Raw genomic sequence first — 11,242 nt, forward strand, 5'->3', positions numbered from 1 at the left:
CACACAGCCCTTACTCTGTTGGGGATCAATCTGCATACAACCCATAACAGCATTCGGTTCATTCTGCACATAGCACACCCCGAACAAACAGCCCAATCTGACAAGACGGAGCTCAAAGATGGAACCGGTTGGGGTCGAAACACGTTCAAATGTAGAGAATGGCACAGCATTCCGAGTGTAAATGATTTTTGAAATCGAATGAGGGTTTTTCAAACCGGGATATCGAGCCTACAACTGAATGCAGCGGGGAGGACTCATTTGTAGGTACACGACCTAAACACAACGAGACACGCTCGGGAGAGACTAAAAACAAAAGACGAGATCGTCAAATGAAAGAGACACGACACACAGACGCGTTAACGAAGACGGGGGTCCTCGGATCACGAGGAGCCAGTTCAATCTGGGTATTGTTTCCCGCCCCCTTCTGATTTGTAATTCCCACATCGCTCGGCTCTCGAGCTCGGATTTTCTCTCAAAACCCTTTTCCTCACTTTTCTCTCAACTTACACCTCTCTATTCTTTATTCTCTCATTTTTCATCCCTCCCCGGGGTGATTGATGGATAAATAGAAAGGTGTGGGTTCATGCTCAACACCGTTAGCTCACGGCTATTTCTTCTGGCGGGTAGAGTGCTCTTTTGGCAAGTACGTCGATGACGGGGGAAAGACAGAACGCCTGGCTCAACTGTGCCCCTAGTTCATCATTTTAACAATTTTTTGTTTTTGCTTTCTACTAAAACAGTTTTGATCAAAATGAGAATCGGATTAACGTACTTGTTCGATTTTTGATTTGAAGAGCATGCAAGTCAGGCTGTAAGCACTGAAAATTTTCCTTTTTGGGTCCAAGACAATGGTCCAGTTTTGGAAAGTGGAATAGTTTTCGAGAAAATAGTCAACCTCAGTAAAAATTTTCAAAAACTATTTTTCAAACAGCTGATGCTCGACAAGCATGGAGCTTACTCTTCGAGATGCGCAACCTTGGATCGGAGGCAATGGAAAATCGCCCCTGGTTTGAAGGGGGGATGGGAGGCAACGGAAAGTTGCCCCTAGTTTGAATGGCGGCTCGCGGCGGCTCGTGGCAACGGAAAGTTGCCCCTTGTTTGGGTGGTGCCGCAGCAATCCGTAGACAGTCTTCATTGGCGGTGGTCGAGCTCTTGGACACAGCGAGGACGAAGACGGTCACAATAAATATATGGACACAGTCACCTTGGAAGGTGTTGGCGACTGGACTTTGCGATGAAATCGAAACCATTGCATGGACTGAAACGCTATGAAAGCGTTGGGGGCTGGACTTCGTGATGAAGTTGCCTACGTATCCCAAACATGGGAATCAAGCCTTACGTAGTTCCGATTAAGGTACACTCGGGTATTTTAACCTTCACTTTTCAGGCTCTAACTTTTGCCAAGGTGCCCAATGCGGGTTTTCGACCTTGCGAGCTTCTTTTCATTTTCTTTTATTCATTTCTTTTTTCTTTTTTTGCATTTTTTCTTTTCTTTTCATTGTTGTATTTTTCCTCTTTTTTTTTTCTTTTTTTTTTGTATTCTTCTCTTGCTCTAACTTTTGCCTGGGCCGCCCTTTCGGGTTTTCGACCCAGCGAGCCTCTCAAAGGGTAAAAGTGTAGCAAGTCCATGCCAAATGGTTTTTTGAAATTGAAGCCTCTCTGTGTCTAGGAGAACGGCTGTTGCAATGATTTGCGGAAGTATCCATCCCGGTTACTCCACGAGCTTCTTCCGGCGAGATCTACTCCTTCCGATTCGGCTTTGGTGCCTCTTGCTCGAGGGCTGCTTCAAAACTGGCCACACGGGCCTCCTCTGACGGTTAACTGTTGAACTTTTCGGATGAGTTCGAGGTTCAAGACAACAGGTCGAATCTTGAGGCTGAGAGCGATCCAAGGCTGCGCAATCTTAAGAGCGATTCCACACAGGTCTTCGCAGGGCCGCGTAAAACATTTGTTTTTGAAAGTTTTTAAGAAAGTGACAAATTGCTCGCACCGAAGATAGTGTGGAACCAATCTGGATCAAGCCAGGATCCTTCTCAATACTCACGCCGACAAGCATGATTTCATTCATAAAAAGGCTTAGCACGCTTCTCTTTTTCTCAAAATGATCAAAGTTTTGCAAAACCCGAGGAATTCCTTCCTCTTCGTTTTCATCACCGCAGTGTTCAAAAGTTTTTTTTTTGAAAAACTTAGGTTAATGCAATGAGTTTGGCGCGCAGGAGAGCAGGCGAGATGTACTGTCAGCCCAATCAAATTCTCTGGCACTTATGCTGAAAGCAAGCATGCAGTTGAGATAGCAACAGCTGTTTCATCCGGATCTGTTGGTGCAACTGGCCCCTCGGCAGAAACAGACTCAAAACAAAAACAGATAATTATAAAACAAAATGGTGTTCGGGACAACAACCCCAGAATCACCTGGTATTATATACAACGGGGACTGACTCGATACAACAAGACAGACCCTTAAGCAAAAAAAGACTGACTCAAGGCAAAGAGACAGACTCAAAACAAAAGACTGACTCGATATCCAAGCCAGGATTTACAAAACTCGGTTTCACCGATGCTCAAAAATGCGTGCCAGACGCTACATCCAAAACATACCAAATGTCGCCCGCAGGTGGTTCACTTTACATACTCGCAGTATCTGAGCCCTCGAAATCCAACAACTGGGTGGTAACGGACTTAGCTGAGGTGGGTGGTAGGATAACCTTGTTATCAATCAAATCCTGCACTTCATGACGAAGGCGGGAACATCCATCGGTACTGTGACCGGACTGTTGATGGTACGCGCAGTACAAGGTAGCATCATGAGTGGCGGGGAGATTCTTCAGGAGTGGCCGAGGCTCCAAAGGTTTAAGATGCCCATTCTTCGCCAATATTAGTAATGCCCTAGACAAAGGCATGTGGAGGTCGTGAAAGACCCTGCGCCCTCGGGGCAGGTACTTTGAAGTTTGAGGATTCTTGCCAGATGCGCTAGCGAAAGGGTCGGCTGGCACCGTCTTGGCTTTTTGACCTTTTCCTGGTGCAGGGTTGGAAATGACAGGAATTGCCTGGGCATGACGGGGCCCATCCCGGTTTTCTGCCTGGCTTGAACTGCCTTTGATTGGAGCGGGGAAAGCATCATCTACAGCTTTGGTCACGATCGCAGATGTTTGCTGCTTGTTCATCCCTCTGACTTTCAGAGCCTCGACTGCCCACAGCAGTTGTTCAATAGGATCGGCGTCTACCTTTGCCTTGTCTTTTTCTCTAGCCTCAGCTTGATCAAGGGTCTGGGTTGGTGATGGCATGTCGCGGCTGTAGCTGGAAACCGCCTCTGGCTGGCTGAGTTCTATCACAATCCGCCCCAATAGCGGGGGCTCTTGTGGTACGAAATTCCCGGCATACGGCGCCGCTGGCGGTGAAGCCGACATTCCATAGGCCAGATCGGCCACGGACCTCTGAAGGTCACCTATCATTCCCATCAATTCAAAGGTGGTGGGCTCACGAGCCTGATATAACTGGGGAGCCCAGACCGGGTGCACAATGGGCGACCTGGGTGGGTGTGACATATTGATGCTGGCCTCACTCTGCGGAGCGGTCCCCTGCTCCAATGCAGCCGTCATAACCACAACTTCTTCTGGATTTTGGGCCGCCATAAATCCTGCCTCGGCAAGGGGAGACACTGGCTATTCTGTATCAGCTCTGCAATTCTCTGAACCCTGAAAGGAGAAACAGGCAGCATTTCAACCCAAACTGATCAAACACGGGTGTAGCCAAACGATTGTACTCTACTGATTACTGTTCCCCAGATTTCTGTTCCCAAAATACTGAATTTGATACCCGCGGATAACTGATTCTTGACAACTAATTCTCAACAATACTGATTCTGGTGCCCTCAGGCCCGATACTCAAACTTGCAAACTGGTATATGCGTTCCTGTAGCAATACATTCTAGAAGCACATAGTAAGTAAAGAGAACAAAACACCCCTATGTTGGGGTAGGATTTCCCTGCCCTATTTTGTCAGGAGCTAGGGTTTCACTATGCACGCAGCAGTTCTCAAACAACCTAACATCGGGTGAGCAACCTGTCCTAGTTTGGAATGGTCACTATGGCTCCGAATATGCACTAGGTCGAATGGTCGCAAAAGGGTGCCCCGATAAAACCGGGGTTTGTGTTCCCATGCTGTCAGAGCCCATAGCCGGTCAGCCTTATAGACATGCCTTGACAAGACAAGCCTCCGGCAAACCGTTCAGGAATGGCAGATGGCAAACACTGTGTTCCTAGGCGCACCAATGCACATGCAATGCAAAGAAACACATAAATGAGATCAAAACAGGGTATCACAAGTTCGAGTCAAGCTCTCTAAACTCCCCAGCAGAGTCGCCAGAAACTGTAGACGCACCCGTGGGCCTCATGCTACTACAGTTCGGACTCGATTTGTGTTACGGTTCTTAATCTGAACCAAAGAGTCCAAATCCGGCAAATCGTTTTGAGAAACAGATTTTTGAAAAGTAGTGCCAAACATGGACTGCTTTGCCAGATACAGAGTCGCCACCTAAATATTTTTAAAATGGGGAAATTTAGGAAACCCTGACTCGGTGCCGAAGGCCACATGTCCGTCATCACCGGAGTTGTCTCGGCTCGGGAGCTTGGGTACGATCGGGGAAGGTCAGCTATGAGCACCCCCTTTTGCCCGGTCCGAAGACCGGCCTCTACTAACCATGATATCCGATTTTGAAAACGTTATGTGTTCTTATTCCAATTATTAGCCTAGAATTACTATGTTATGCGCGCAGCAAACAAGTATAGACTAGATTGCCTAATTTGGAAAGAAACATTGCATATCCGTTTGTTTTGAAAATGCTTTAAAATTTGCTACTCGTAAGTAGGCTAAAACACGGATTCCAATGAGTTTTTCCAACTCAAACAATCCAACCTCCACCCACAGGCATTCAAAGCAGTTTAACACATAAGCACTTAGCCGCATGGCAGGCATACTGTTATGGTAGCATTCACACGCATGCAATATGCTAAAACTGGAAAATACTCACATAGTACTCCTTGCCAAAACAAAGAACTCGTTAGCAAACATGCATGATCCAAGTCCATGTTAAGTGCCTAATGCATCGCATGCAAAAATGCAATCTAGAATAGGCTCGGCTATCCAAAACATGGCATGTGAGAATGCGCAACTATCACATATTCAGTTTAGAATTTGAAGTACAAATGCAGTTAGCATGATGTACCGAGCCTAATGCATGCAATACAAATGCACGGATGCACACATGCATAGCATAAGGTATGCTTATTTAAACGTGCCCTAATACTAACCATCAAAGCAGGTAAATAAAAGGGAAGAAAGACGTGAGGTTGGAAGACATACACACAATCACGCACACTTATTACAGATTTGCCCTCGCTCGGAGGGACCAAATAAATATTACAAATTAATTAACTACACAAGCTAATTAAATATTACAAATTAATTAATTTAATTAACGAATTAAATAAATTAATTAAAACAGGAAAATCGCCTCGGGAAACGCGCCGCCATGCATAGGCTGCCTCTGTTTTCCTTCCTTCACTCCTCTGGAGGCTGTCAAAACCTCAGGGTTGCATCCCTGGACACTGGGGAGTACCACCGGCTGAGTGGAATTACCACCGGCAGTGGTGTGTGGCCATCGGCACAAAATGAAGCTGTCGGCAGAGAAATTGTTGCCGGTCGGCACCTTACACTGCCGGTCGGCAGAATGTTCCTGCAGAATCTGCAAATGACAGCAATAGAGGGCAAGCCAAAGCATGGCAGCACAATTCAAGGCATATATGCACCAAACATGTCCCTTATCATGATAATGACTCAAAGGGGCATGTGCCTTGATTCTTGGACCACCAATCACGCATTTCCATGCATGGTGGCCCAAAGAACCAAGTATGCAACTTTGGTTTCAAATGAAATGCAAACCAATCAAACCAAACAAGGTCCAATTCCTATCATCAAGTCAAGGAACAAGACATGCATGCAAGATGCAATGCAACCTAAGCATGCAAGCTAAGGATGCAACATGGCATGGCAACCAACTTATGCAAGCATACAAGCAAACATAGGGGCATGCAAATGGATGCAAAGATGGACTTATACATGAATTAGGCAACTCTAAAAAGGCCCAAAACAGTGGCCATAATGCTAAAATGAGGGACCAAATGCACATGCACACATACACATAATTGAGGGCCAACACTTAAGCATAAATTGAACAACCCTCAAACACATTTGAAAGGGGGATAGCATGGGCAATTAGCATGCAACATAAGCATTGAAAATGCATGTTAGGATGATGCCCAAACCAAGCAACAAAGTCAAGCCAAACATGCAACAAATAGTCCAAGTGTTCAAAGCAAACCAATGGAGCATTGGACTACACTTAGCAAGATCAGACATGGCATGAAATCATTTACCAAAAACAGAGTTTTGGGACATTAATACAAGGCCTAAGGACCACTTAGATGACATCCAAATGACCCAAAAACAAAGGCATGCACAAACACCAAAACATGGAGCATGAGATGACAACCTTACAAGGCATTAAAGGGACATCAAATGCGAGCTCTCAAGCATACAATAAGGTATGAAATGGCATGGTGGATGGTCCCAAATCACCAAAACAATGCAAGGATAGCATGCTATACATTCACATATTCAAGGCCAACAAGCCCAAATACAAAGGAGCTATATAATGCATGCTAAAATCAACCCAAATACTTATGGACAGATCTAAAACATGTCAAAATAAGCACATAAACTTCACAAGACTAAGCCTAAAACATGCTCCAACAAAGGCTAACAACCTAAAGCATATTAAGGCATAAACAAGGCATTACATGGAAACTATGCTAAGCATGCATGGAGTACCAAAACCAACTTAAAATCATGTTATATCATGGATATATAAGCATGAAAAATAGCCTAAACATGCTCAATACACACTCAAGCATAGGCTCTCTCAAGAGGCCAAAATATGCCCTTTTCAAGGACAACAAGGAGAGGGGGTGGCCCTCTCCTTCTTGGGACTTCAAAGCATCATCTTCACCACTGAAATCCCTCAAGATTTCAGTGGTGAAGAGACCCCAACACCAAAATCCCGGAGCTAGCACAAAATGGCTCAAAATGAGGCCTTTCAAGGCCTAAGGGGGGTCAACAACCCTCAAACCAAGAAACACTCTTAATAAACAATAAAGAGGGTCTAAAAACAGAACTTTTTTATGTTATACAATAAGCACAAAAACAGCTCTAAGATAGGTAGAAAATCAATGCAAAAATGGGGAATAAAGGTGTAAGTTTCTTACCCTTGATGATCCCTTCACAAATGGTGCTCCAATGGCCTCCCTTGGCTTGAATCCAACACCAAAACTTCAAAACTAGTCCCTTAGAACCTCAACTCCAAGAGGAAGGTGAAACACTAGGTGCTTGTGTGCAATAGTATGGACTAAAACACACACAAGCACAAAAGAGAGGGAAAGAGATATAGGAAGTGTATCTATCTCAAACCCTAAAACCAGAGCTCAACAATGGCTGTTTTTGCTCTCAAAATATCTAAACTCCCTCTCCTTAGTCCTCTCTTGTTACAAGGGAGAGCCTCTCTCTATATGTCTTGTAAAGCTTACAAGACAAGCTTTACAAGAGGGAGATCCCTCCATACACGTGTATGGAGGGATGCAAAAGCAAGACAGCTGTCAAAAAATATCTGCAAAAGCAGATGAACAGCAATCGGCCGGCCAAAAATGCCATCTTGGCCAAAATGAGTGCCGGCCGGCACTAAATAGTGCTGACCGGCAACAAATAGTGCCGGCGGTGGCAGCAAAAACCAGTCAGTGGCCTCTAGCCACTGCCGGTGATGGGTGGGGATGGTTCACAAGCCCTACCCTGCCTTTCCAAGGCAAAACACAAGTGTTCGGTGTGAAACCAGACACTAAACGGTCAAGTTCGGAGATCCTGAGGCGAGGCACGCGAGCCGAGACCTCCGGGAACTCCAAACGAACACAAACATGGATAATCACCGAGTGTTCAAACGGTGACGTCCAAGTCTTGAGGACGGTCAAAAATGGGGTGTCTACATGAGGTACCTAGCTAAATGTGAACCTCGGATGGGGAATGAAACCGGGTATTCTACCCTTTCCTCCGGGTGGATCTGATCATGTCCAAACTGATGCCTGAACCTGAATGAGAAGTAGAATACATAGTGTGTGAGGCCAATCAGCTGAATGCCGGCCTGTCGAGCCATGCTGTAACTCATTTCGGTTAGATTAAGCCAAGGGCAACGCCATGCTATGTCAGTAGCAGACCTGTTGCACATCTATTCGCACCACCACCCCTCATTTAGGAAATTTACAAGCTGGTGGCGGAAGAAGTAGCCTCGAGCTGAGTACTCAGGGTAAGAAGCCACTACCTTTAGTTTATCCATAAGCCACACCTGGGGAGGGATGAAAGAAAAGAGAGATTAAAGAATAGAGAGATGTATGTTGAGAGAAGAGTAAGAAAAGGGCCTTGAGAGAAAAATAGAGCATGAGTGCTGAGTGATGTAAGAAACACATATGAGAAATGGTAGGAAACATTACCTGAAGAAGTAGTGGACTTCCCGCGAATCTGGTAGTCTCTTGTCGATGGAAGATGTCTAAGCTCATCAAAGTCTCGGCCAGCGCCAAGCCAATGTAACTCTTGCCTTCTGTCAAGCCTTGCGCCACTTCGATCAATCGAATGCTAGAGCTGCCAAAACTAGGAGCGAGAAGGAAATGTGCAAGCATGCACAAGCAGAGGGCATGCTTCCGAAAACCCTGCCAGAGAAGGTCGCCTCAGTCACCAGCGTCGAAAAATCAATGAATTAAGCTGGGAATGTCTAGTTCTCTGTTGCGGGCCAGAGATTGAGCCTCGTGCAGAGTAAGCCCACACATCCGTCCCAAAGCATGGGTGTGACCAAAACGGGGCTGAGGCATAATTTCCTCATCGCGTTGGGATTCCATTAGTGCCTGAAATTCTTCAATTGTCAGGCACATTTCTTGTCCCCCGAAGCTAAAGACGTGTGTAATCGGGTTCCAGTATCTAGCCGCAGCATGAAGGAATAGAAAACGAAGTGGAGTCTGACTCAATGGAAAAAGTGCATTTATGCCGAAACCCTGAAAATTCACTTTTTTTGAGCCGTCGAAAGTTGCAATCCAATCTACGAGGTTTTGGGCAAGAAATGGCTCCATTTATGGCAAAAAATAGCAGCTAGAATGAGTTCTGGAGAAGAAATGATGAAAGTGAAACTTTTGTCGAAGATAAGGTAGTGAGTGGAAGCCAACTGTCAACAATCTGGAGGTTCTTCACATTGGTGGCCGACAAAGTTCATCCACAGCTGGCAGCCTCCATTTTTGACCTGCTGTCCACCTGTGTGTTGGAAAGTGTGGGTAGCTTGTGTTTTGTCTCCTTTTTTTGGTGTTTTAGGTGGTCTTGTTTTCAGTCTTTTGTCCTTTTGTTTTAGTCTTTGTTTGTATTTGTATTTGAATTATTGTTATTTTGTGTATCAAGTCGTGGTTGTTTTGTTTATCGAGTTGTATATTGTATTTTGTATTTTTGTTATTGGTCGGTTAATTATTAGTCAAGCGCTCTTGGCCATTTTAATTCCTTGTTCATTTTATGCATATATGGTGCTCATGATGCAGAAATGACAACACACTTTTCATAAAAACTGCGAGGTTTTATTCCGATCATGGCTTTTTACAAAAGAGGAGTACAAGTTTTAAAGCAAAGTAGAACTTTCTAAAGCTATACATGTGTTAATGCTACCAAACAAAAAGAAAATAAACAAAAATACAAGTAAATCAGCGCCAGTCATCTCAGGCTCGAGAGGCCCTCTTTGTCCTTTTCCTGGGAGGAGACTCAGAGCTATCTTCATCAGCACTGTTGTCTGACTCAAATGCTGAGGCGAAACTAAAATCATCGCCGCTCTCTGCCTCAGAGCCCGACTCAGTATCAATTCTACTCTCAGATCTCGAGCCACTATCATCTCCGCTCTCGAAGGACTCAGACTGCGGTCTTGCTGCCTCCTTGGAGTCGCTGGTCTCAGCATCGTCGTCGCTCAACACTGGCTCTGAGGGTCTCCTCCGGCCTTGACCACGATGCTCCTCTCGGCTGCGTGCTGGGGCTCGTCTCTCCTCTCCTTTACTGTTGGAGGAGGTGGAGATGGTGCAGGTGCAGTCATTGCCACTGGTGCTCTCAGTGCGGCCTAAACCTGAAAAGATGCAATATTGGCATATCAGATATAATGTATAGTTGCTGATGCAGTATAATGAAAGTGGTGGAATGCAATGAGCCAGATACAGTACAAGTACAATATAGTGTGTCAGTGCAACATATCAGTGTGATGTGACAAAGGGAAAAATACATACCGTGATATGAGTATCAGTGTTTCAGTGAGAATGATGTGCACAACAGTATGGAAACTGCTAAAATGCGGGCAGAAAATAGGGAAGAATACTTGGATGCCGTGGAGACTGAGCAGTACCTCCCTCCTTAGTATCATGCCCTTGAATAAAGCCAGTAGCTTAAGCAGTCCATCAGTGTACTCCGGGGGTGCCTGTAAATGCATTGGGAATGATTAGTATTCGGAAGGAACAAATATCAGAAAGAAAATAGAAAGCTGGAGAAAATGTGGTACATACTGGAGGTGCGTCGTGAGCTCTGACGTATCTATGCCCAGCCTTCGCTAGCTCGATCGGAATCTGGTAGGCCGTCCTGGTCGGCCTCTAGCATGTCAGCATGGTCAAGATCTCTGGCCAACCGGTAACCTATCTAGTGGGAGGAGCCCCTCTAGTCCTGGCCCTCGTCGCTCAAGTCCTACCGGCCATGGGGGCACCTGCCGCTCTGCCTGTACAAGCACCTGTCAAGGGAGGCATGAGATATATCTGGATGAATGTCGAGTAATCTTCTTCCCCACGGAAGTAGTCAGTGTCCAAGCCCACAGTGAACTGGATCATCTCCTGGAATGAGAGGCTCTCTGTAGCCTTCACACATACTAGGGACGGCATGAGAACTACTGGCTCAGGCAAACCCATAGTTTGGTGTATGAACCGCTCACCTAGGAACCAGGCTCGGCAAACTGGGCCCTCCAGTAGAAGTCGAAAATGAGAGGCGCCCCAGGCTCCGGCGTACTGGTCCTGAACTCTAGTCGGCATCGTCTCCCAAGGCTGCCAAGTGATCTGCAAACAAGGAATATACAGATTGTTAGTCG

The sequence above is a fragment of the Camellia sinensis genome, chromosome 7 (assembly GCF_055761805.1).
Source record: "Camellia sinensis isolate YWXY chromosome 7, ASM5576180v1, whole genome shotgun sequence".
In the NCBI taxonomy this organism is placed as follows: Eukaryota; Viridiplantae; Streptophyta; class Magnoliopsida; order Ericales; family Theaceae; genus Camellia; species Camellia sinensis.